Raw genomic sequence first — 26,737 nt, 5'->3', positions numbered from 1 at the left:
TGAATATACAAGTATGTCCTGTTAAAATCAAAGAAAATACCTTTGCTTCATAAGAACTTTGGTCTCACTCTGATCTCCTCTTTCACCAGTTTAAATTGTGAGTAATGACAGTGAAATCCACGTGTCAAGAAATCAGAATTCATAACCCAAAACACCATGCCAAGCTATATAAAAAATAATTCACTGGCAGATTAAACTGACCTGTGTAATGAAAGAGATTAAAATAGTGCAGAAAATAATGGTCATTGGCTAGCCATTCATGCTCTTTGATAATAACCAACATTTCTGAAGTGTTATCATCAAAGAAACTCTGATCATTTCATAAAAGCCAATATATCTGTGTCCTCTTTCCATGAAGGTTCAAAAGAAACTTTCCAAGGCAAGATCAACCCCTCATGTCTGTTTTAAGTAACTACATTGGACTCTACAGGCATCGCTCAGACTCCCTAATGTTCCTAAGAGTTTTATGAATGAAAACACTTTTGAGCTACTGGGTTACACTTTTTTTTTTTCAGTGTGTATATTAATATAGTATCATTTTTTAGAAAAAACACAGAAGGTGTTCATCCCTGATGAAGTTACAAAACAGTTAAAGGTGATAGACAAGCTGTATGGATGAGGAAAAGAGGATATACAGAGTGTGTAGAAAAGACTTCTTGATCCTGTATCGTGCTGCTGACTTGCTGTATGGCCATTGTGAAACTCAGGGAGCGTTTCACAAGCAGAGTGGTTAGTCATCCACTGAGTTTCTTTTAATAGGAGCATAGCTCTCATGAATCTCTCTTGCAAATTGATTGCTTTAGCTGAGTAACTGTACAAATGGAGCACATTTACTTGTGACAAAAGTTATTCGGAAGAGTTGAACTTTACTGCTTAAAAATGAACAGCATGTGGTTGTGTAATTCTGTGTTATTGGTGCCCAAACTTGTCATTGCTATTAACAACAGAAGGGCTCTGTACATCAAGCTGACTAAGCTCTTTATATATCAAATTAATTGGATACTTTAACACCAACCCATCACATAACAGGTTAAATTTTCATCACATGGCTAAAACATGAGAGCCCACACTCTGCCTGTGTCTGAGGGAAGAAAAAAAACTATGAGGGACCAGTAGATGAAATTTCTGGAAGCCTCAATCAAGTATCCTGAACACAGGTTGGCAGCTGCTGAACATGGTAAATATTTAAATGATGACTTCTATAATTTTGTGAGTGCTTAGTATGAAAATGTTTGAAATTATTGGAGATAACTGGATATATGGATGAAATACATAAGAGATCCATAAATCTCAAAAAGTAGCACTGGTACTCTTGACATTTTGTGATCAGTCCAGTGATGATTTATTATGGTTTCCTTTGTAAACAGCAAGCACAAGAATCAGAGGGAGAGGGATTATAAGGATGCAAGTCTTTGAAGCAATGTCCTTTCCTGCAAAAACCCCATGGCTACAAATGCATTTTTAAATAAGAAACTGAAAATGAGGAAGGTATTCTGAAAGTACGCATCTGAAGCTAAGCCCAACCTGATCACCTTCCCTACTTTGCCAGATCCACTTTTGCAAATTAATGGCTTGCAGCAGTTCTCTTTTCCAAAGCTGTGTTGGTACCTTCAAGTTCTGAGCTGTCAGAGCACAACAGATTAGCCTGGGCAAAGGAATAACCTTGGCATTTCTTAATAGACTTTGTTTCTCTTTGATAAGTTCCCATGAAGCATATGGCTGCAACTTTTGCCCTTCTTAGCTTTCCTTTCTGTGAATAACTTAATAATCTTAGCATGCTCAAGCAGAGTCTGAAGTGGGTTAGTGGTGGTATGTAAATCCTTAAGGTATATATGACAGTTAAAGAATATTCAGTTGTAGATAGATTGGCTATTTCTTTTATAAATTAAGAGTTTCCACAGTATCCAAATGAAACAATAATTATGTTCTGAAGGAGGAGGGGGAAAGCCACAATAATTGTTTCTGCCAATAGGTCTTTTTCACATTTCAGCAAAATGACAGTACATAATTAGCAGAGAAAAAATAAATAAATAATAATGTCCTGAATAATCTTCAAGGCATATGTGAGTTTAGGCCAGGATAGAGGACTATAATAAACTGGAGGAAGGAGATCTGGATGAATATCTTAGGGGAATGGATAAGAAAAAAATTCTTAAAATATTGCCTGCCTTGGCTACTTTGAAAAAGGCACATTGACTTCTTGAGCATTTCCCAGCATGCAGTATGGAGAAAAATGAAGGTGGTGCAGCTCCAGTTAGTTAAGAGGTATTTTTCCAGTCTTAGGTTTAATTTTATCATCACATTTTCTAATAAAAAAAAAAAAAGTTAAAAAATCTCATTTTCCACATATCAAACCTTTGTTCAGCCACCCTGAAAAACCCACTGAAAGAGTAAGCCAGACAGCAATTCCAGTGGCAACTCCTAAACTGTCAGCCTAAGTAAAGCCATAATAAGAATGGAAGAAAAAGCAACATACTGCCTCTGGGGCAAGCATTTAATTAGCATAACTAATATTTTTAATTGTTCAGGTTCTCAGAGGAAATACTGATTCTACCCATCGCTATTTCTCTTCCACTGAAGAGGTAGAGAAATTCATACTATCAGCTCACTTGATTTGGGAAGAGAAATATACTTCAGAGAGAGCCTCAGCATGGATTTACTTGTCTTTAAGTTAGACAATATAATGCTAGTGTTTGAGTTGACTGGCCTTAGTGGGAAAAGCAAAGGTCAGTGTTATTATAGAGAGAATATTTCATAAAAATAATCTTCAAAACATTGATACTCAGATAAAAGGCACACACTAAACAGTAGGAATTGCTTTGCAGAGGAACCTATCTGAGTTTTCTTGCTTCTTTAGGGCTACAAGAGAGGTAGCTCTTAATGTACCCAAAACTTACTCCTACATTAAGTTTAGTGGGAAAAAAAATAAAAAACAAGAATCAACCACTTATGAAGACCACAAATTTATTTGAATATTTAGTGAGGCACATGGATTTACAAATTTCAGAAGCTAGAATGAAACCTTATATTTTTTACAAGTTGTCTTGTATTCATCTGCTAAATAATTTTTAAACATCTCTGTTAGAATCATAGAGGGGGTTGAGTTGGAAGAGACCTTGGGTTGGAAGATCACCTAGTTCCAACCCTCCTGCCATGGACAGAGACACATCTCACTAGACCAGGTTGCTCTAAGCCCCATCCAACCTGGCCTGGAACACTTCCAGGCATGGAGCATCCACAGCTTTTTTGGGCAACCTGTTCCAGACCCTTATCACCCTCATAGTACAGAATTTCTTCCTTATATCTAGTCTAAGGCTACCTTCTTTTATTTTAAAAACATAACTCCTTGTCCTATCAACACACCCCCTGACAGAGTCCCGCACCAGCTTTCCTGTAGGTCCCCTTCAGGTACTGGAAGGCCACTATAACGTTTCCTCGACGCCTTCTCTTCTCCAGGCTGAAAAACCCCAACTTCCTAGCCCATTAACCTGCTATTTCCAGTCTGTTGCAAGAACAGAACTGAAAATGCAAGTGTGGGCACTCTGTTAACCCCATGGTTTTAGAGTTGCTTCTCTTGAAATGAATAAAAGGACTGCCAATCCCCCTCTGGCTTATGTAGGGGCAAATGAGGTATTCAGAGTGAATCTTATTCAAGAAAAATCTCTTGGTGAAGTCAAGTTTTGCCTCTGTAAGCAGTTCAGAACATAAACCTCGATTATGCTCCAGAGGGACCTTTGGAAGCACCTTGGTATAACAAAATCTGTCTACAAGTAATTATGCAGAACAACAGCCCAGAGCAAACAAGCTGGAATAGCAGAGGATCCACAAACTATAGCCAAATAGATTGAAGATGAAATTTTGCAGTCTTTGGCTCATTTACATATTGCTCAGTTTATACTGACAAAGAAGTGCCTGACTGCTAAGCAAGGCCATTCATGAGACAGAGGAACTTTGTGCAAATTTGTAATTCATAGAAAAATATGCTACTGAACATAAGAATTACATGGATCAGGATGCTCCATTTAAAACTGAAAAATTTATACAGAAATCTCTCACCAAGCCAGACAATAATCGTTTATTTGTGTGGCATGCTTTTCATTTTCCTTTTTAAGCTTACTTATCTGCACATGAGAAATTAAAATTAACTCTGCCAAAGTTAATTTCAGAGTCACTTAGTAAACTGAACCATTATGATGCCAAGCACTGATGTCTGTTAGTTTTGTGCTAATGTGAAATGTTTTGTGCATAAGGCCTAGGGAACATTTAGGTTAAACAGGCTCAGATCTTTAAAGAGCAGATGACTGAAGTCTTAAGTCTTTTCCAGTCAGACTCTGTGGACTAGGACTCAAGAAAACAGAGGAAATGGATGGGAGAGGAGAGAAGTTTCTTTTATTTAATCCTTTCTTAGGTGTATGAAAGATAGAAGCAGAGGATTTGAGATTGATTGACATATTTATCCAGGCACATGAAGCTAGGAAACAAACCAAAGAAGTGATTTTATAGTTTCAGGTCTTTTTTTAAGATTCAACTTTAAAAAGGAGGAAACACTGATAAAACAAAGTTAGCCTGTGTCTACTTTCCATATTCCAAAACAAGAAACATTTTGTGACAATTTTGTCTTTGCAAAGAACATACTTCTTTACATACATACAGTATGAACTAGGGAGTGCAAGAACCAAGATCAGAAAGGGTCTGCACAGAAAGAATCCCTCTTTTTCTGAAGCTGGGGCAGCTCCTGTGACACTTTTTTCTAGAATTATTAGCCAGACTTACAGACATACACAGAAAAGTATCAACTGCAGAAGTTTTATAAGTTAATAATGGTTTTGTGACATAAAATTATTCTGGGGAACCTCCACATCAAATAATAATAATCATCATCATCATCATCATCATCTTTGGTGATTAGTAACAGTTAAGATTATCAAGAGTTCAGTAAGATTTTTTTATAGCAAGTAGAACGAATAAAAAGAAAATCCCTGAGTTGCACTAGTATAGTGTAAAAGTTATGACGGAACATAAACTTCCATGCTTCAAATATAAAATACAAACTATCTGGGGTTAGAAAAAGCATTCCTCTGTGCAAAGACTGTTCTATTACTCTTTATTATGGGCTTGTGGCTTCTTGTGAAGTAGCTGGGTCTGGCTACTGGCAATGGAAGAGACAAATTATTTTGCTTCATGTCTTTCAGCCCAAATAGATGTAAATATTTGTGAACCTCTTCCCCAAACATTGTTAGCATTCACTGACCTCCTGTGGCACACCCCATAACTTCTCCTTTGTGAGTTTCCTGACCTCAGTTGTTTTCTTGAGCATCTCACATGGGAGGGTGTGAGATAAACCCTATAAATCAGGAAATACTGCAGTAGAGAGTGTTACTTTACAATACTTGCACATGCCTGGAGCAGACGCAGTAACAGAAATAAAGATCTTATCAATTTTAGCAGAAATACTGTGAGGTATTTCAACATTTAATGATGTAGGCATCACCATTGCCATAGGCTGCCCTACCCTCCTGGCTGTATTGCAGGCAGGTGTGGCTTGAGAATAAGAACGTGCAAGTACAAAAATGTCTGTAAACTAGTTTGTTTAAGTTCAGAGTGTGGCCTTTTATGAAAGCAAATGGGAGTCATTTTGATCTTCCTTCTCTTAGTTTCATCACATTGCATTGTAGAAACCCTCAGACACAGCAAGGATAACACTCAGAAGTTTTCCCTACAGACCTCTGATTCCGAACAGCCTACTGACACGGCTGCTGGCAGCACCTTGAGGTGAATTTTCTGCAGCCAATATGAACTAAGACAGAGCTTTCAAGCTCCTATACCCAGTCTGAACACACTGTCTGAGTCCCTAAAGTAAACTTGCCAGACACCAGACAAGAACTGGTTTCCCATCCTCATGCCTTTGCATGCTGGTCTCCACAGAAAGGAAAATCAGGCACTCAGCAAACACAGCATGCTTTCACCTAACTGAGCAATAGAGAAGCAGGTCCTCAGAATGCTGCAGAGTACACATGCATAACTTAATTTAAGCCCAACCAATAATAAAAATTGTAAGAGAGGGAAGAAAAACTTGATTGTCAGTGGACTTTACAAACCTCTGTTGAAAGTAGAGGATTGGTAAATTCACCAGCAACTTTCTCCATTTCTCAGAGGTGTTTCCCATGAAGTTTAAGCCTTCTATTTTTATTTCTTCAATATCCCCATTCCAACCTCCTCCCTTGACAAGCCTGTACAAGGTTTCACTTCTCAGGCTGCCCATCCTCAGTTTGGCTCTTTGCGTAGGCAATGCCAGCTACTGCTAACTCCTTTTACAGCTTCTCCAATCCTTTGGAGGCTCAACAAGCTTCATATGTGCCAGGCCTTACTTCCCTATACTTTTTTTCAAGCAGAGTATTCATCTTTTACAAGGTGAAAATGATACCACTGTTTTTTCCTTTGGTCCCAGGTCCCCGTGTCACTACTGTCTTGCTCTCCAACAAAAACTTAGTGTAGTGGGGCTTCTTTGACCATGAGGCAGTATTCCAGTGATGCCAAGTCTGGTGCACTGATCTCAAGCCCACTGAGTAAACGGAAAGCAATTCCAATTATATGAGCCACATATACATAAGGTTTCCACTCTTTGGAGAAGTCTGAGCTTTCTTGCACCAAGTAATTGCTTTTCTTCTCTCCCAGTCTGGTTTGTGTCCTTGCTCCTTTTGAAACTGATTATGTCTTCTTTCACACCACCCAAACACAAGATGGAAGTCATTAACCGTACATTTATATGACTAGGTAAAAGATGGATAGGAAATAATACCTTGATATGGAGCTAGATGGCATAGAATGAGAAAAGATTAAGTCTGGAAGGATCTGTGGAAACCATCTGGTCCAAACTTCTGTTCAGGGCAGGGGCCAGTTTCAAAGTCAGATTAGACTGCTAGGAGTCTTCTCCAGTTCTGTTGTGAATATCTCCAGGGAGTGGAGATCTCACAGTCTCTGTAGACATATTGTCATGTTCAGTCTAAATATTTTTTTTCCTTATGCCCATTGGGAATTTCCTTTATTATGGCTTACAACCATTGGTTCTTTCTTTTCAGCTTGCACCACCAAGAAGTGGTCCTTCTTGTCTATAATTCTCTTCAGGTGGACAAAGACAATAATTAGATCCCCTCCCTAGTCTTTTCTCTGGGCTGAACACTGTCAGCTCCCTCAGTCTCTTGTCACACATTTTGTGGTCCAGTTCCCTGAACATGTACTGAGGTCTCTAAACTGGACACAGTATTCCAGCTGAGGGCTCACACGTATAAAATAAAGGGCAAAAGGATATCTAACAATTATTTCGCACAATCTTTTATATTGCTAAAACAATCCAATACATGTCTGGCCTTCATCACCTCAAGAATGACTGCAGGCTCTTCTCCCTTGGTTTCCTGTCCTCACTTTGACCTCCAGTCCAAGCTGAGATTTTTACATTTGAACTCCATCTGGAATTCCTTGTACAGTCAAGGTGACCTCCTGCAATACCTGCCCTGCTGACCAGAACACCCTGATCCTGAGCTTTAATGACAGTGTCTATCTTTAGACTTTTCCCCTGGTGGCACAAAATTGTCCATGTTACACCATGCTTGGTTTTGAGTCTCCTCTGGATCTCCTGTGGCTCTGTACAAAAGAATTTTTATTTTCTGTTTAAGTTGGTGAGTTTTTTATTTTCATAGTTCAAATTACCTGAAATAACATGAGGTCTATAATAGAATGATTTTGCTTAAATGGTACATTTAAGCGTTCACTGGTACATACAGCATTCACTGGTTAAAGGTGTTCCTCATGGGATTTGAGAGTGCAGTCTTTTGAGACACTCTCAGAAGACAGGAAGATCTGGTAGAGACCTATTCATATCATCTTATAAGAACTGTCTCTGAAATGAACTGCCTAGTGAACCTGCCAGGCTACCCCTTGGAATAAGCTAAACAGAGCAGTCGAAACCAGAACCAGCAGAATTTACAATAAAGTTACATGGATGAGCAAGGCTGTAGGGCTCAAATTCACTTTCTGAGACTTTTATTTAGCAGTCTAGAGAGAGTGCCTCAGGTTGTTCCTGTATATAACAACACCCTGTTAGAGAGCAAAAGAAAACAGCAATATTGAGAAGGTCCAGCTTTGCTCCTGATGTCATAGGCCAAAGTATACTTAGGGATGATAACAGCTGTATTGTCTAGAGACACAAAGCAAATGAAAGATTTTCAAAGCCCTCTGGAACACACTGAGAGCACAGCTGTTAAAAGGCACCAATTCACTGAGGAGTATGTGGGTACCGAACTTTTTGTAAAAATATATAATTCTGCACCACTGAAGGAATTTCCACAGGAGTAAAATAGTCATCTCTAGCATAAATGCTGCTCCTGACAAATATGCAGCCTTTTCTCCATGTGTCCAATTTCTCAAGAAATGAGTGAAGTTCTAAACATGAGAAGACTGATCCACTTTTTCCTAAGTGTCGTGGCTTTGGCTGGAACAGAGTTAATTTTCTTTGTAGAGCCTCACGCGATGTTGCGTTTCGGATTTTTGATTAAAATAGTGGTAATAAAACACTGTTGGTTTTAGTTGTTGCAGAGCAGTGTTTACATAGAACCAAAGACTTTTCTGCTTCTTGTGCTGCCCTGCCAGCATGATGAGCCCTGTCTTCTGGGAGTGGCTGAACACTTGTCTGCCTATGGGAAGTAGCAAATTAATTCCTTGGTTTGTTTTGCTCAAGCATGGCTTTTGCTTTACCTAGTGAACTGTCTGCATCTCAACCCCCGAGTTCTCACATTTTTACCTTTCTGACTCTCTACCACATCCCACCTGGGGAGAGCGTGAGAGCAGCTGAGTGGGGCTGAGTTGCCTGTGGAGGATAAACCATAGAAGAGCAGGAAAGAAGGGCTCATCAGGTGTAACAGTTCCTTCAGAAAACAAACGCCATCACCCTGAATGCCCACCCTTTCCTCATTCTTTACCCGAGCTGTTATAGCTGAGCATGATGCCATGTGGTATGGGACATCCCTTTGGCCTGTCTGGGTCAGCTCTTTGCTGTGTCCTCTCCCAACTCCTTGTGGAGCCCCAGGTGTCTCATTGGCAGGGCAGTACATGGAGCTGCCCTTTACAAATCCAAAACAGCATTTTGTGTTTTTTTCTATGAAGAAAATTAACTCTGTCCCAGCCAAAACCATGACAACAAGTCATAGTGACTGCTTGGATAAATCAGGAAATTTTGGACAGAATAGTTAGAATTTAGCTTTCTTCTAATTTTGTTTTAATTTTGCTGAATTCTTTTTTTGTAGTATGATTCCAATAATGTTTATCTTGCTAAGTACATTTTCCCATGAATTGTGTTTCCCATTATTATACTTAATTCAAGATTATTATATCTTTTCCTCTAAGTAAATTCCTGGTAAGTAAGGTTATCTAGAAATTAATAAAGAAAATAAATCCCAAATTAATGATAAAGTCCACACATAAACACAAACTATTGTGAAATATTGAACATTATTGCACACATGAAGCAGGATAATACTTCCTGACTAGCTGAACCTATTTGAGTTCTTCTGAGTTATGGTGAATATGAGGTCCTGGAACTACATTTTCCACTTATGACACATCATTCAATCCTGATTCACAATGGTGAGCTTTATCAAGTTTATTGATGATTTTACTGGAGAGAAGCACTATTTTCTTTTTTTGTATATTTTTTTCATCTATTTTTTTAGAACGATATTTACAAAATTAAATAAAGTGATGTATTAATTAAGTTAGGACATCTAAATTAGGTTCATCAACACAGAAATATGAATATGGTGCTCAACATATGTAACAATGCATGATTTTTCATGTTATGCCCTTAGATACACGGATATAGTAAATTTCACTGACAGCTGTACATACACCAAAGAAAAAAAATATTTCATTTATTATGCTGGATAGCAAGATGTGTTGCCCCTTAATGCTCTCATTGATTTCAAACTCATCAATATTTAGTTTATTTGTTAATATATATAGATTAGAAACAACAAAAAACAACCTCTACTTCTTATTTGAAATCCAGATTCAAACAGTTCTCAAAAAAGGGAAGGCCGAGTTAAAACACAGGTATGAAATCATTATGCTATAAAATTTAATAGAAAAACTATTCAAAGTAGACCCCTACAGAAAGAGAAGCTTGTGTAAGTCTTATGAAAAGAGACAGAGAATCCACTAAGATCCTGTATGACACCTTAAAGAAGAAAGCAGAAAACATTACACCATATCTGTAAATGTACAATTTTTTGGAACCTGTAATATTGACTTTCTGGAAGAGTTACTAAATAAAATTATGACATTAATGACAACTCAGCCTGACCAGCAAGGATTTGGTTACATTTCGTATCCTGTACCTATGCATCCATGTTAGACACTTAAGGGATGAAGCAATGTTTTAAGATGCCCATTTTCCCCTCAATTAATGATGGAAGGGTGATAGTTTAAAATAAGTTGCCTGCAGGTCTCTGGGATTAATCACAATCTATGGTTATTCATACAGAAAATTAAATGAACTAGTTTGTATAAGAGAAAAATGGAACCTAAGGTTTCTTGCCCAGTGGTTTTGATCATATTAAGGACATGACTGCATTATGTATGTATATACATGTATGCACATATACTGAACATTTGTCTCAAACTGTCTTGAACTGCAAGTAGTAGAAACAAAGAATTATCATGACAGCCTAGTTACCTCATCTACAAATGAACCCATGTCTGAAATGACAGAGCATATATATACTTAATGCTGGCTTCATCCTTTTGCTCTTTATTTTCAGCCAAGACTATAGGTTGTAAATGCCAGTCAAGTGATTGATTGCCATTGGACCCTAAAAAGACCTGCAAGCAATATGAAACTTTCTGTGGGCAGTGACCAGCAAAAATACAGACAAAAGGATCCCATACTGATATTTGTTCTCCAGATGCAGTCAAAGTGGTAGCATTATATACAATGCTGCTCTCTTCTGAATATCTAGGAGAAGAAATAATCACTCTCTCATTTGTGAGCGATGGCTGTGAGTAGTACTGACTCTTGAATATTGATCACTGCATAGAAGACTTGGAGCTTCACACAGTGCCAAGAAACAGAGTTTTAATTCCCATAACTGTGTTCTACTTTTTTTTTTTTTTTTTTTTTTTTTTGGTGGAGTCCAGAACAGGTTTTTTTGGAAACGCTGATTTGCAGAGTGCAGGCAGCATTACAAGGACTGAGAGCTGAGTTTTCTGGTTTGAATTTACAGCTATGCCATTGAGTCTCTCTCATGAGTCTCTCATTTCCTGACTTATCCTCTCCAGCTGTAGATAAATAAAAAGGTAAAGCCCAACATAAAATTCTCAGCAGAAAAAAAAATAAAATAAAATGGTAAGAAGATGCTGAGTCCAAGGTAAACCCAATGAATAAGGGCAATATTAATCACCAAAGTCAACCTGGCTCTTCACAGGTGGTTGCTGGTTGAAACAGTGGAATCATCATCACTGACAATGTGTTGCAGTTTTCTGCCAGATTACCCATAATAGCTACCTACAATGGGAAGGTTTCATACAATCACCATCAGGTTGGTTGGGTGGAACATCATGAGACCACCTATTCCAATATATCTCTCAATGTGGTTCTGTTGCCAACATGAAAGCAAGTCATTTCTAGCCTTCTCCTGAAAACTTTCAAGGATGGAAAATATACAGAATCTCTGGGTAATTTGTTGCAGTTTTGTGCTCTCTTCCCAATTAAAATGTTTTCCTATGATTTCCTAAAAGTGAAATATTTGACTTGTTCTACTTATTTAGTCTTAATGAGATAGATCGAGAAAAGACTAGCAAAACTTTAACTGTCTCTGGGTGAAATTTAGCTGCAACAAAATTGTACTTACTCTTGTAAGAGAACTAACATTGAAAAGAAGGGCAGCATTAAGTGCTTCCAATTAAAAGTATATTTCAAATGAAGGTGCAGTCCTACTTTCAAGGACAAGTTTAGAACTATCAATCCCCTGTGGATGGAATACATTCTGCACCTTTAAACAAGGGGATTAAGAAACCAGATTTCAAGACTCAATCTTTCCCTCAGTATTTCCTGGAATTAATTTAGGTTGTTCCATATTCAGTATGTATTTACTGACTCCTAACACAGAGTTTGGGATTCTGTACCAAGGGCAACTACACTTAAAAAAGTTTATCAGTGTTTACTGATTGTCAATTAGTCACTTCACTGAGGTACAGCTAAGGAAAAAAAAAAAAGCTTTATACCAAATAAAACTCAGGATTTTCCATGGGACAGGAATGAGGAAAGTAGATGCCAAGATTTAAATGAATATAATAAAATTTTAAATGATAACATTAGGCATGTATTCCACAGGGACAAGTCATGAAATATAATTAACAATCATATGCTTTGAAATCCTTTCATAACAAGCACAATGTAACCGTAAATCAGAATGATTTCTTTATAAAATGCAATAAAAGTAATTCATCCCTGACCCAATTTCAGTAGGTTTATTCAGGGACTAAAATCTGTTGAATGGAAACATGAATAATTATTTCATTGACATTAGAAGATAAATAAACTATCACTTGTATCTGCAAGTTTCAAACAATAATTCAGTCTAAGTACCTTTGACAAAGACCGTACAAGTACTATAACCCATCATTCTAAGTATCTGTAGAGATGCAAATCTTACATTTGCACTTTTGATGCATATGCAAGAACACATCCTTATTTTTGGCAAATGCAACTTCACAACTCCATGTGTCAATAATTTAATAAAGTAAAAATTAAAAAAAAATTAATCCTTAAAAAAAAAAAGTGGAAAAATTAATCCTTAAAATAAAGTTAAACATTGTTTTGTATTGAAGCAAAGACTTTACCAGGAGCAAGAGCTAAGTGTGCAACCTTGAGAATCCTTCTTCCTTATCATGGTTTTGTCTCGGATAGAGTTATTTTCCTTTGTATGGGTTCTCACAATGCTGCATTTTGGATTTTTAATGAAAATAATGTTGATGACACAGGAATGTTTTGGTTGTTGCAGAGCAGCACTCACACAGAGCCAAGGACTGTTCAGCTCCTGGTGCTGCCCTGCCAGCGAGGTACCTGAGGGTTCACAAGGAGCTGGGACAGGACACAGCCAGGACCTGATCCAAACTGGCCAAAGGCATGTCCCGCACCATGTGGTGTCATGCTCAGCTATAGCAGCAGGGGCAAAGAAGAAGGAAGGGGTGGACATTTGGAGGGTTGGAGGAGGTGTCATTTTTCTTCCCAAGTAACCTCTACACGTGATGAGCTCTGCTTTCCTGGAGGTGGCTGAACACCTACCTGCTGATGGGAAGCAGTGAATGAATTCCTTGGTTTGCTTTGCTCACATGGCTTTTGCTTTACCTAGTGAACTGTCTGCATCTCAACCCATGACTTCTTTCACTTTTCCCTTTCTGATTCTATCCCCCATCCCACCAGGGGAAAGCAAGTGAGTGGCTGTGTGGGGCTGAGCTGCCTGCCAGAGATAAACCACAACAATCCTACACAGGAGAGAGTAAGAGAAGCAGATTACATTTTTTCAATTTTATTTTTATTTCTGCAATTAGTCATTTCTAAGAATCACTTATATGAAATAGATTTACAATAAGTGAATCTTAATTGTTGCCCAGTACTGCTGAATAATTTTTGACTGAATATTGTGCTATTGTGAAGTCATCAATTCATTGATTTAACTTCAGTTATCTCAGTCTGGAGGACTGCATTATTCAAATTTACCTAGTTCAATCACAGTTAGTGCTAGTGTGTTAGAATTTTAATTTCATTTTGATAGATTTTGATTTTGCATTATTTTGCTATACAGCCTATAAGAAAGACAAAAGTTCTGTGGTTTTGTTGTTGCTGTTATTTTGTTTTCATTACAAATTGTAATAAGGATGACCAAACTGAGAAAACAAAACATAAACTTGGGCAATAATTTGTCACTCTCCTCCTTTTTACCTCAAAACCTCCGTAAGTACATGCCATCAAAAGACAGTTACAACTTCAGAGAAAGAAATTATATTTGACTAATCAGGAAGTAATATACAGTCACCTTGTTTCCTACATGAGTTAAATAAGCAAACAAACAAACAAACAAACAAACAGAATGAGCAATTCAGAGAACTGCAAATATCCAAGATTATATTCATCAAAATTAATTCCTCTTAGTTGAAAGTTAAACCTAGATGGCAGTTGTCATCCAGCCTATATCAGTAGAGAGAAATAAGAACCATCATATAATATTTTAGTCTATACTATGAAAGCTGTCTAAATAGGCATAGGTATTTGTTCTAACATGAAGGTGACCCTGTCTCCATTAGCTGTCAGGGCAAATAATGAGATGAGATTAGATATTTAACTTGTTTTTACAGAAGCTGGACAAGGTGGAGTCCATGCCTAATATGCATAATTCCCTAGAATTTCTAAGTTTTATGTATTCATAGAAGTTGGTCAGAAATGTTAAAAAAGCATAATTTTTCACTGTGTCTAATTTCAACCACAAAACAAAACATACTTACGTAATGAAATTAGAAACCTATTTCCACTCATATATCACAAGAAAAATACAGGGCATTTTAAAAGCAGTCACGAAGCAGCATGATAAATTTTAAAGTATAAGTTCAGTGGGAACTGAGACCTGACTAAAAACAGCAATACCTGATCTTTGGGCTGAACTTCTGATGAACACAACTGTTATACGCATATGGTGCAAATACTTTCCACTGGACTTTTCCACATTGCACAAAAACCTAGGACTATCAATAAACGGAACAAAGAACTTTTTGTCATGGCTGATCTGGGTCATAATAAACAGAAGGACTCCCCAGTGTTTCAGTGGGAGCAGAATGTACTGAAATTCCTGTGATCCCTGACTGGACTGGAGACATTTTATGGATTCCACTCAAAGGGTTTTGTGATGAGCCACAAAATTCAAGCCTCACTGACCATCTGGAACTATCAGAAACTGCAAAATAGAATAAAAAAATTACCTGGACTTTTCCTTTAAACTTTGAATTAGGATGAAGATCCATGCAGTTTCTTCTGGACTGCTTTATCTGCATTAAAATTAAGACTGATTACTAGACAAACTGTTTTTGCTATCCTATAAATATCTCCCTTTCAGTGGCAGCTTCTGTGAAGAAATTTATGTTTTTTTCCTTGAAGAAACTTATTTTAATTCTTTCCTACTAAGAAAATGCCTTCACAATCAAAAATCCTTAGCAGAGCTTTTGTCATGAGCAAATATTAACTTTATTTTACATTCATTTTTGAAGGATTAAGGTCGCCTATTGAAGTTATGGGGGAGAAAGCTCAAACACAAATTGGTTTAAATCACTGAAACTTCTATAATACATAAAGAACAAACAAAGCTGTAGTTTATGCTAGTTACAAGTAACATTCACTTTGGCTGGCAGAAATATAACTAACATGTTAACTTATGAGTTAGAATACAAATTCATGGCAACTGCGATTACAGTCAGTAGCAACAGCAGAGCAGTATTTCACTATCTGACAGCTTATGCTAATATTTACTTTGGATTTAAATGCTGTTGCTGCTTCTCTGCCTGTTCTTCCTTCCCTGTCAGGATGCAGGTAACTTTTCCTGTAAAGTAACAATGATCATAAAGCCTAGGGACCAGAGCATGCCATCTTAAGATAGCTCTTCCAGCCACTGAGCTGAGATGCTCTGACCAGCAGAGACCACAGTCTCCCCTTGTTTACCAATTCCAACCCATTTATTTCCTGCAAGCACATAGTATATAGCAGCTGCTGCCTTTACCTTTGTTTGAAGACCATGAATACTTTCTTCTGGAATCATCTCAGTTTGTCACTGATCCATCCATATAGGTAGCAGAAGACCTGCTTACATCCTAGGCCATCTTTGCACTGGCAGATCATACTAGCAGGCACCACAGAGCTACACTGCTTTAACCTTTTCATAATTCATGAAAGGATTCAGATGGCTGAACTTGCAGAATCAATTTTATGTGCTTGTGAGATAATGCAAACCTTTTGCACAAGTTCCATGCAGCCTGTGGAGAGGCCCCTGGTGGAGCAGGCTGTCCCCCTGCAGCCCATGGGTCCCACAGGGAGCAGATCTCCACACTGCAGCCCATGGAGGAGCCCCCGGTGGAGCAGGTGGATGTTGCCTGGAGGAGTCTGTGGCCCATGCAGAGCCCCCACAGGAGCAGGCCTTGGGCTGGAGCTGCAGCCCGTGGACAGGAGCCCACGCAGGAGCAGGGGGCCTGGGGGGAGTTGCCGCCCACCCGTGGGGGACCTGTGCTGGAGCAGTTTGCTCCTGATGGATGGACCCCATGGGATGGAACTGTGTGGGAGCAGTTCTTGAAGAGCTGCAGCCTGTGGGCAGCCCCCACAGGCTCAGTTCGGGAAGGATGGCATCCTGTGGGAGGGACCCCACGTGGAGCAGGGGCAGAGACCAAGTGCTATAGACTGACTGCAGCCCCCATTTCCCATTCCCCTCTGCTGCTTGAGTGAGGAGGTGGAGGAGGGTGGGTGCGGGGAAGGTGTCTTTTTTTGGTTTTACTTCTCACTGCTCAAGTCCACTAGTGATAGGCAATAAATTATAATGATCTCCCTACATTAAGTCTGTTTTACCTGTGACAATAATTGCTGAGTGATCACTCTGTCTTTATCTCAACCCTTGAGCCCTTCCATCATATTTTCTCCCCTTCTTACTTTGAGGAGGGTGAGTGAGAGAACATTTGCGGTGGAGTTGAGCTCTGAAGCAGCATAAAACCACCACATAAGCCAGCCCTGCCTTTTTCTCTCCACCCCTCTTACTCTAGGGAAGCTCTCCAGTGCCTCCTGTCCACCTTTCTTCAGGCTGCAAATGTTCCAAGCCCTGTTCCCCACCTATAACTGATCCTTGACTTTCTCCTCCCTACCCCCTGCCCCAATATGCATCCTCCTCCTTTTTTGAAGTGGCACTTAACCACAGTACATGCAAGAGTTGAGGGCTGAGGGTAATCCAACAAGCACATTGGATGGCGTCTCTTCATCTTAGTCCACATGGGCTACCAAACTTATTCTGAGCCTCTGTAAGAGGTGGTGTATAATTTTGTAGCAGAGGTCCAGCAGCCTATGATCATACTGAAAAGATTATCAAGGCTTAACATTTAATGAACACAGCTATTCTGAGATTAATGTGTCACAACAGAGAAGCCTGTGTACATGCAAGTACATTCAATGCAATGTATTTAAAGAGAGTGTTTTCTCTCAGGGTGACTTGTAGGCTGATGCACAGTTATAAAGGAAAGTGTTTAAAAGAAAACAGCATCAGAGTCCAAAATAAACTATAAACCCAATTCACAAGATTTACAAGAATTGTAAATGCATATATATTCATGTATGCAAAATAAATAGATATTAAAAATAGTAATCAATAGTAATCAATATGCAACCTGTGAAACTAACTTCAGTATATGTTTTTTCCTAGGTGGATGGACTGTCAAGTCTTCGGTGAAGGGATGAGAGTGCACAATGCAAGACATAATTTGTCCCCGCGGGTAATAACTGCTATATGAAGATAGAATCAGGCAGTGCTCTGAGTAGACACATATCAAGTTGGACTTCTGTGCCCATTAACAGCTGGGAGGAGAAGAGAGTCCTAATTAGCAAGAGTGTTGGAGGTTTTTAAAAATAAAGGTCAAAAATCTTAGTGGCTGACTGAATAAATTGGAAGTTAAAATCATATTGTGTTCTACTGCTGTCTTCTTGTAAATAACCCATGTGATAGGAAAGACACTGAAAGAACCAGGTAGAAGAGATGGTGTTTAGAGTGTGAATAAGTATAAACTAGAGCAGATTTTTAACCCCCTGTTCCCTTTACTGTTTCCCATGAGATTTAATCCTATATACTGGGCCTATCACAGTAGATACAACTTTAATATTAAAATTTTTTGAGTGTCAGTAATCTTCAAGGTCTGAAACATGGAAAATTGTCTCTCCCAGGAGCTAGAACAACATGAAAATTTGGTTCTTGTGAAATTTTAGCAGTGGTGGTACTTCATCCTGCTTGTGATTCAGCTCAGAAAACATAGAGTGGCCATGGGTTTGGATCAGCAGATAAAAAATGCAACCTCCTTTTTCCCCCAGGATTCAGGTCCAAAACTCACTTATCCTGAAACACGAGGCACCCAAAACAAAAAGGAGTTTAAAAAGACAGGAGATGAACTATGTAAAGATTTATAAAAATTTGTCTTCCTGTTGCTACCCACTTCTCTGATTCATTATCTCCCAATTACATTCTAAAAAAAAAAAAAAAAAAAAAAAAAAAAAAAGGGGGGGGGGGGTGCTCTAGAACTGTAGAACTTAAATTTAGAACTGTGCAAAAACTTAGAACATTTCCCCAATACCTAATTAATTACTTGATCACCTGTAAGTATTCTGCTGTAGGAGATACTCATCTTCAACTGGTGCTCTAAACAATACACCTTTCCAGCCTCAGGTATTAGTAACTTCAGGGCAGAAGCAAATTGTCTTTTCTTCAGTGTCAGAATGGTCGTTCTATAAAAATATGTCATGCTTCAGGTAGATCAAAGTTTATTTCAATACATGTCATAGCAGATAGGTGTTTAGATATTTACTGAGAGCAGAAACAGGAGGCTTAGTCAAACATATAAAACAGATCAAGAGGCCATAGCTATGTGACTCTTCTGGGCTAGCAGGGATCAACGGTGTCTTCAGTGGCAGTAAGTTAATTTGGAGCAATACAATAAAAGCTTGCAATCACTCATAATGCGACAGGCTATTTTCCATTAATTTTGCCAGGAACAGGAGAGTACGAAAGGTCAGCTTTTCTCAGGATCAAGTGTGATGTATGACAGAGGAGAAAGTCTATTTAGCTTAAACAGGAGTTGCCCTTACTGCCCTTAATGTCTCTACAAAACTGTACTTTTTATGCTTTGAAATTCCACAGTTTTCACAATAAGAGCTTTATTTATTTATTTTTTAAATTTATTTTATTTTTAAATATGCTATGAGGTAGAATAAAAAATGGACATCTCTGTCCTGAAATAGCACTGGACGGGCTACTTTCCCCATGCAGCTACCACGTCACCAATACCAGATGATTGCCTAGCTTGTAAGACAATTAATTTTAAAAGCTTACAGTAAAATGTTTAGGTAAAACAATGTCATATAGGTTGTCATTTTGAGCAGCTTTGTATTAAAACTATTCCTCATGAGGGAAGCAGATGGGCAAGCACCGAACTCTTCTCCCTGGTGATCAGCAATAAGACCTGAAGAAATGTCTGGAAGCTGCAACAAGGGTGGTTCAGGCTGGATATCAGGAAAAGATTCTTCAAGAGGGTGGTTGGGCACTGGAACACATTCCCCAGGAAAGTGGTCATGGCATCAAGCCTGACGACATTCAAAAAGCATTTGGACAATGCTCTCAGATACATGGTCTGATTTTTTGGGTGGTCCTCTGGGGACCCAGGAGCTAGACTCAATGATCCTTGTGGGTCCTTTCCAACTCAGGATATTCTATGATTCTAATTTTGTATCCTATTCTACTCACTTCACTTTAAGGGACATAAAGACAAAATGTAGAGCAGGTATACAGGGGAAAATAAAAAGAAGAGGTTCAGAAACCTATACGGAAAGTTCAAGATCTGCTTTGACTAAGCTGGCAACATTACAGGTCTGTTTGTATGTATTCCAAAAGAAAAAGTAATACTTCTCCAGGACTGCTAGAAGTAGGACCTGGTGAAGCAAGATTGACCTTTAATAAAGCAGTTTAGAATTAGAAAGTTTCTTTAATACCAATTTAAGGTTGGATAAACAGCAGAGCAGACTAAGAATGATATAATATTATCTTCTTTAGATTTAAAATAATAACAATAAAAAACATCTACTAGAGATTGACTGTGGATGTTTATAATTCTTTAGTGCAGAGAAAGGTCCCAAGGCAATTTTTCTGTCCTGTGATAACAGCAAAGAATCGTCAAAATCTGATTTTTCACATGGTCACTACTATTATGTTATGTGATTTGAAGCTCATCCCCACACACATGAAGGAGCAGAGGGGTACACTGGCAGGCAGGGAAGCCCCAGTCACCTCCTTAGGCCACCAAACACCCACCACCATGGAGGGGGTCACCACCTAAAGGGCTGTTGAACTCATTATGTAATGCACGGGAAAAGCATTTGGGGACTGTAGAAGACATAACAAATTTAATGATTATTTCAGAATTTAGCATCAGACCTAGGACATCTCCATTAAAAATGGCAACTAACACCTTGCATTTATTATTGTATAAATTCAAATTTAAAATTGTGTAAATTTTTGCGTAATTTATTATTGTATCATTTATTATTGTGTAATTTATTATTTATTATTAAAAAATTCTCCATGAAATTTTATAAGCTACTCACTGTGCTGCTAGCTCTCATAGATTTATCTTGGAGGTCCTGTAGTTTGGTGTTTTTATTAAAACTGAGCTGGAGGGCTTAAGCAATTATAACAGAAGCTCATTTTTTTTTTTTTTTTGTAAAAGAGACATAAAGCCAGCTTGACCCTTGAAGCCTAAAAATGTTAATGCACGAGTTACAGAAATCAGAAAACCAAGGAAAGAAGTAAGGGTACTTATTACCTTCTGAAAACTTACAACATTGTAGTCATTCATGAGCTTGGCACACTTGGAACTGGTGGTACTGTGTCTATCACTTCATTTTAAGCATCAAACGTATTGTGAGCATCTGGCCATTTATTTTCCCCTGAATTGCCAGGAGCTTGTCACCACTGTCCTACTGAGAATTGACTCTTCAGTGAAAACCTCCAGTTCTGCATAATGAAATAGGACAAAACACCAGCATCCATGGAAAGAGCTTGCAAGCTTTATAAACCTCTTATTTGGGACTGTTATTCTTTGTGATTGATAGCCTGTCTACTTAATTAAATAGGCCTGCAGTCTTTAGCTCACTTAACCTTACTCTGACAAACTCTAGTGCCAACTTCCATTGCTTCCTCAGAGTAATAACCTTACTGGGTTTGTTATTCAAAAGTCAGTGCTTGGTCTTATAGGGGTTTTTATTTGGGATACATCCCTGCCTTCATGGCTGTAGAAATGGGCTACTGGAGAGTGCTTATTGGAGCTGTGTACCATTCAAATATCTGCATTTAAGGTATTCTAAGGAAAGCAACTCTGGGATAACCAGAATTGTATCCACACTGCAGGTGTATAGGGCAATGTAAGAAGAGGTTTCAAAGGTACTAAAGACCCAGCCATGGGCATAAGACTTTCCCAGAGAAAAGTCATTGACACAGCAGATATTGAAAGTCCTCTTTAGTGTTATCTAAAATTGTCATTTGCCATTTTAGAAGTTAAAAACACAGCAAAAACCTTGTGAGTCAAACTTTGGGTTCAACCAAAGCAACTTTTTATTATCATCCAGACGGAAATATTTGTCACTCTGTTTACTTCTAAAAATAGATACACCCACTACAGTCTCTCTGGGAACAAGTACATAGAACAAATACACGGAAGTGGTTAACATAATGAACTGCAGCAGAAAAGGAGATGCACCCTGCTATTGACTGCTTGAACCACAGGTCAAATGTATAAATGGGAGAAACTCTGAAAACTAAAGGCTCAGAGTAAAATGGGAGTTGAAATGTTAACAAACTTTTCTTTTAGGTACCATAAGGAGGAACAAATGAGCTTTCCTTTTTGTTGTATGACAGGACAAGCACAAACTGAGCTCAAAAAAACATTCCCTGTCACTGAGAATTAAACCTAAAAATTAAGAAGGCATGTTGTAGTTCAGATTTTAAGGAATATTTCCTTTTCTGTGTCCATGCACCTTTTATAAAACAAAAACGGCCCCCAGCATGAAGCAAGAGTTCTTTTGCAAAGATTTATAGTAAAGACATGATTTTATCATGGACATATATCACAAAGTCTGGTATATACTCCAGGTCTGGTATGTCCTAAAATCTGAAGAATAATCTAAAATCCATTATATTTTCCAAGCTGAAGCACAGAAGCCAAAGGCAAACTGAAGCCAAGTGAATTTCCATTGTAACTCACCTAGGGATGGCAGTCTTGCGTGACAGATCTGCTGCATTCCTGTTATTTTCGGTGCTTAATGCCTCCCTTAGTCCAGTTTTCTTTCCCCAGAGCAGGAACTATATTATTTATAACAACTATTGGTGTCAGAATTATACTACTGTCCAGAGGCACCAGAGAAAGAGAAAGCAAGAAGAAAATATAGCATTTGACAAAAAAAGCAAGAGTTGAATCTTGAGCTGGGTCAAAAACCTAAACAGAAAGTAAAGGTAGGGTGCAGGATACAGAGCTGAAGCCTCAATGGCAGCTGTTGGGATGTCACATACTTAAAAGAAACAGAAGCTGAATTCTGTTAAAAATTGAACCTAAAAAGAGAACAAGCTTTAGCCTTACTTACTGCCCCACTTGTTTAAATTACACAGGGTAAAGCCTTTTGCAAGAACAACTTTAATGAGCTTCACTAGTAAGCAAGACAGATATGCCATTTCAGCATGTCAGAGCAAGGCATAGCAGAGGCAAGTTCAGCTGTTTTCCCTCCATTTAACATTCAGGAAAGTTGGAAACCACTGTCTTAGTTATGTGATATCTCTGAGCTATCAGCTAACTCATCCTTTCCTTGGTCTTATCATTCAAAACAAAAAAAAAAAATAAATAAAATCACTGTGTTACTGCATAACTGTTGCTGACTTAGCTCAGAAAGATCCATTTGGCTGTTCTTACCCCCAGTTGCCTTGCAGAGTCCGAGCCTCTATGAATATGTATGCTGTGGCTCCTGCTCCTGCTCCCCCTTATGCATCATTAAGAGAAACCCTACAGGGCCCTATCACTGTAAGGTAATGAACCTGCCACTCACACCTGTAAGACTTACTGAGGGCTGGGGGTAGCACAGAAAGCCTGGCCTGAACTGCTGAGTTTTGGTCCCCAAGGAGGCACCACCAGGAAGAGAAAGCCCAGCTGAGTTCTGTCTGTGTGGTTTGCATCCAGGAAGGTACTTCTTTTCCTTAACCTGAACTCATTCAATGTGAACTCATTCAATGTGAACTCATTCAATTGAGAAACAGTAATGTGGAGACTTGATGCAAACTGCAGACACCAGGATTGGGTATCTGTATACAATGTTTGCCCGACAGAGCCCTGTGTACCATTACGGAATGCAGAGATATAATCAGTACATCCAAGGAAGCCTCAGACAGCTTCCACACATCATTTCCAGGCCAGTGTGAAGGTAGGTGGTACCACTAGAGATCACGTGTGTGGGGGTACATGAGCCACCTGCACAGGGCAGCTGGACATGCCAGATCAGAGCAATGCGATCTCCAGAGCTCCTCAGACATCACTATGTGCCCACACGTAGGCAATGCAATTCAGCCTCAAGTTTTCCCACTGCACAGATCTTAGACACCCAGCCCACATGTAGATACCATCATATAAACATCTACAGGGAAGTTTTTTTTTTTTTTTTTTTAATTGAGACAATGAATCCAGGAAGAGGAACATCTTTCTCTGAAAATATTCTAATTATCCTGAGCTCCTACATATTTAGCATTTTAGAGAAGAGCTGATCAATACACTTCTCTGGGGACAGAATTCCTTTGAAGAAAAGTATCAAGAATAAGCAAAAAGATCAGGTTTGCTGGAGCTTTGCTGGCACGATCTGCTTATACCATGTGGCTCAGCTGTTGCCACGTCATACAACTATACGAGGCTCTCCACACAGCCAATTTAAAGCGGGAATTACAAACACGGCCTAGTGGAGGAGCTTCATTGAAAAAGGGTGACTGATAGGGAGGCAGACAACTCATTCACCACACTGGTAGCCAACTCAAAATCTCAGTCACACCAGAGTGTATGCAATTAAGGGTCGGTCACTCTCACACTTGCAGCAATCAAGGCAATCATTCCCATGCTAACAAATCACCTCATTAGCACAGCCACTAGTCAGCTTGTTACCCTAGGTGCCCTGAAGAAGATGTAAACATGAGAGATATTTAAACTATTTGCTTATGTTCAGTTCACAGCTCTAAAGGTGCCAATTAAAAAGACAGCAGGGTATTAAGATGTTGTTTTTGGTTGGTTGCAGTAAGAGTTTGCTATTACTTATTAAAGCTTTCCAAATGGCTGCTGGAAGTGATTCCCCAAGAAAATGCCAGAAGCTTCAGGAAATTACTAAATAAATCATAGAGGACCAGGACTTTAACGTTAGATACGGATGCATTTTTCTAGCTGTCTTTTTGGGGTTCCTTTACATTGAAATATAGATTTCTTTATGATGTTGTAAACATTTTAATGGCTATATAGATTTAACAACAGTTTTCTCAGACTCACAAGCCAGAGGTTAAATACACAGTTTTGCTTCAAAAAAATAAAAATAAAAAATATAATAATAATTAAAAAAAAAACTGTGATGGAACATAGAGGTGAAAAAGACCTATTAGTTCCCCTACTCTATTTTCCTGGTGACTACAAAATTGTTCCCTAAAGTGTATTTTGCAATGCTTTTGTCCAGACTACTTTTGTTTGACTGAAGAATAGAACAGCTGACCATTGCTACTCTTGGGACATTTTACCACATCTTAATGGACTTCACATTCAGGACGTACTTTTCTAGATATTCAGTCTTGTAAATATTTTTGTTTGTTTGTTTGTTTGTTTTTTGTACTGTCTGTTTATAGCATACCTCCCATAAATAATTGAGAAATTTACCTAAATACTGTTACCAAATGTGAAAAACATTCCAAACTGGATAAACAACATGTTTCCTTCTACCACTGACTTGCCAAATGTTGTGTTTTCCCTTTTAGTAACTGACCTATATAAAAGATAAGAATCTACATTTACTAGCAATTTTTGAGCAATTATTTTGGCTCATGAGAGAGTGCATAAGTTTTTCAGATATATCTGATGGCCATAAACTCAAAACAAAGAAAAAATCTCAGGCACCTAAAGTAACATGTAGGGAGAATGCACTCAGGAAAGTCTTAAATGGAAACCCTGAAAGCTTCCAGCTCAACTGCTGCCTAAATCTGAAGCTGCAATCTTTGTAGCTTTTCTGTTTGGGCCTAAAATATCTGTTTCTGCAAAAGAAAATCTTAAAGTAGATCTGTCAATTTTAGTTTGGGTCTGAATTTTCTCAAAATTGAAGGGTGTTTGAATCTAGAATTTTAGCTCATATTTATCAGTAAAGCTAAAAAAAATATTATGCCTTGTCTATGTTTTCAGTAAGAAAGTTTGCTTATTTCTTCAACTCTCTTCTACAGCTGCTATATCACTTCAGACCTGGCATGCTAGAAATGACAGAATAGAGCAGGATCTCTTGTCACTGAGTAGGGAGAATCCCTTCTGCTTTGGCAAAATTCATGGATGATATTTTCTAGCAGAGTACATTTTAAGCTAGAATACAAGAAAAATATAAATATATATACAAATTCATATATATATAATATATTTTAAAAAGCCAAACCAAACAAAAATTAAACTGATGTCCAGGAAGGAGAAATAACAGAAGAAAGAAAAAAAAAAATCACAGAAAAAGAAAACCAAGTGCTGGATTGTTGCCAGGGGTCTAGACCACTCATAACTGTAGATAGTGTTGCCCACCCTGATTAAAGGATTCATTTGATCCCAGATTGAGTGCCATGTTCCTCAAGCTTTACTTTCCAAATGTTCTTGGAAAGCCAAGTCCTGTCAGACTGAAACTTCAGGATTAAATTCAACTAGAGCTAAAATGTGAATGTTTTAAAAAGGCAGGCATTATGTAGCAGTTCCTCTCTGCAACTCGTGATCCCCTTGTTATTTTTAATTTATTCACTTTTCTTCCTGTGTCACTGTGATAATATTCCCTTGATATTTTCTCATCCCTTTCCCCAGTTTAAATCCTCCTTTCCCTCCAGACCATGCTGGTTTGTCTGTAATACATAGCTTAGTGGCACCGTGTACAAAAAAAAAAAAAAGGCTCCTCAGCTGTGTTTAATCATTTCAGTAATTTGTCTTGGGTAGAGAAGCTAAAGGAAACTCAGTGAGTTTAACTCATTTGTGCATTTAAAAGAGATCATTTGTATCTGAAGGATTTGTACAGTATTTCTCAGGGATGCTTTTCTACAGCAGAACTATTTCTTTGCAAACAAGTGATATAAGGCACATGACAGGACCATATATCTCTTATGCACTAAGTACCCACATTACTAGTGTTTCAATTTCTTTGTGTTTTTTTTTTGTTTGTTTGTTTGTTTGTTTTTTGTTTGTTTGTGTTTTTTTTGTTTGTTTTTTTTTTTTTTTCTTTTTTTTAGAAAGAGGATTTAAGCATGGGATTATCTCTTCCATGATTTCCACACCTGAGTGCTGAGGAAGAGCCATGACAACAGATGACAGAACTGATGACAATTTAGCTGCAGAAATACCAGCTGTGGAAATGCCTTGAAATGAGAATCCATTGGACTGCACAGTACAGAGCTGTGTGCTGGGCTGTCCCTGTCCACACCACAGCCTTAATGCACAGCATAAAATGAGTTTATCTTCAAATTTTTTTTTCTCTAGCTTGTTGTCTGTCTGAACCAAACTATAACGTCCTTAAAAACCATTAGCCTCTGACAGAAAGGTGAAAGGTTACACAGTGAGCCCTCCATTTTTATTTTTATAAGACTTCCTCACAGATTAAGAAAACAAATGTCTG

This window comes from Aythya marila (genome assembly GCF_965140915.1).
Source record: "Aythya marila genome assembly, chromosome: 1".
Classification (NCBI taxonomy): domain Eukaryota; kingdom Metazoa; phylum Chordata; class Aves; order Anseriformes; family Anatidae; genus Aythya; species Aythya marila.
This window is presented reverse-complemented; position numbering follows the sequence as displayed.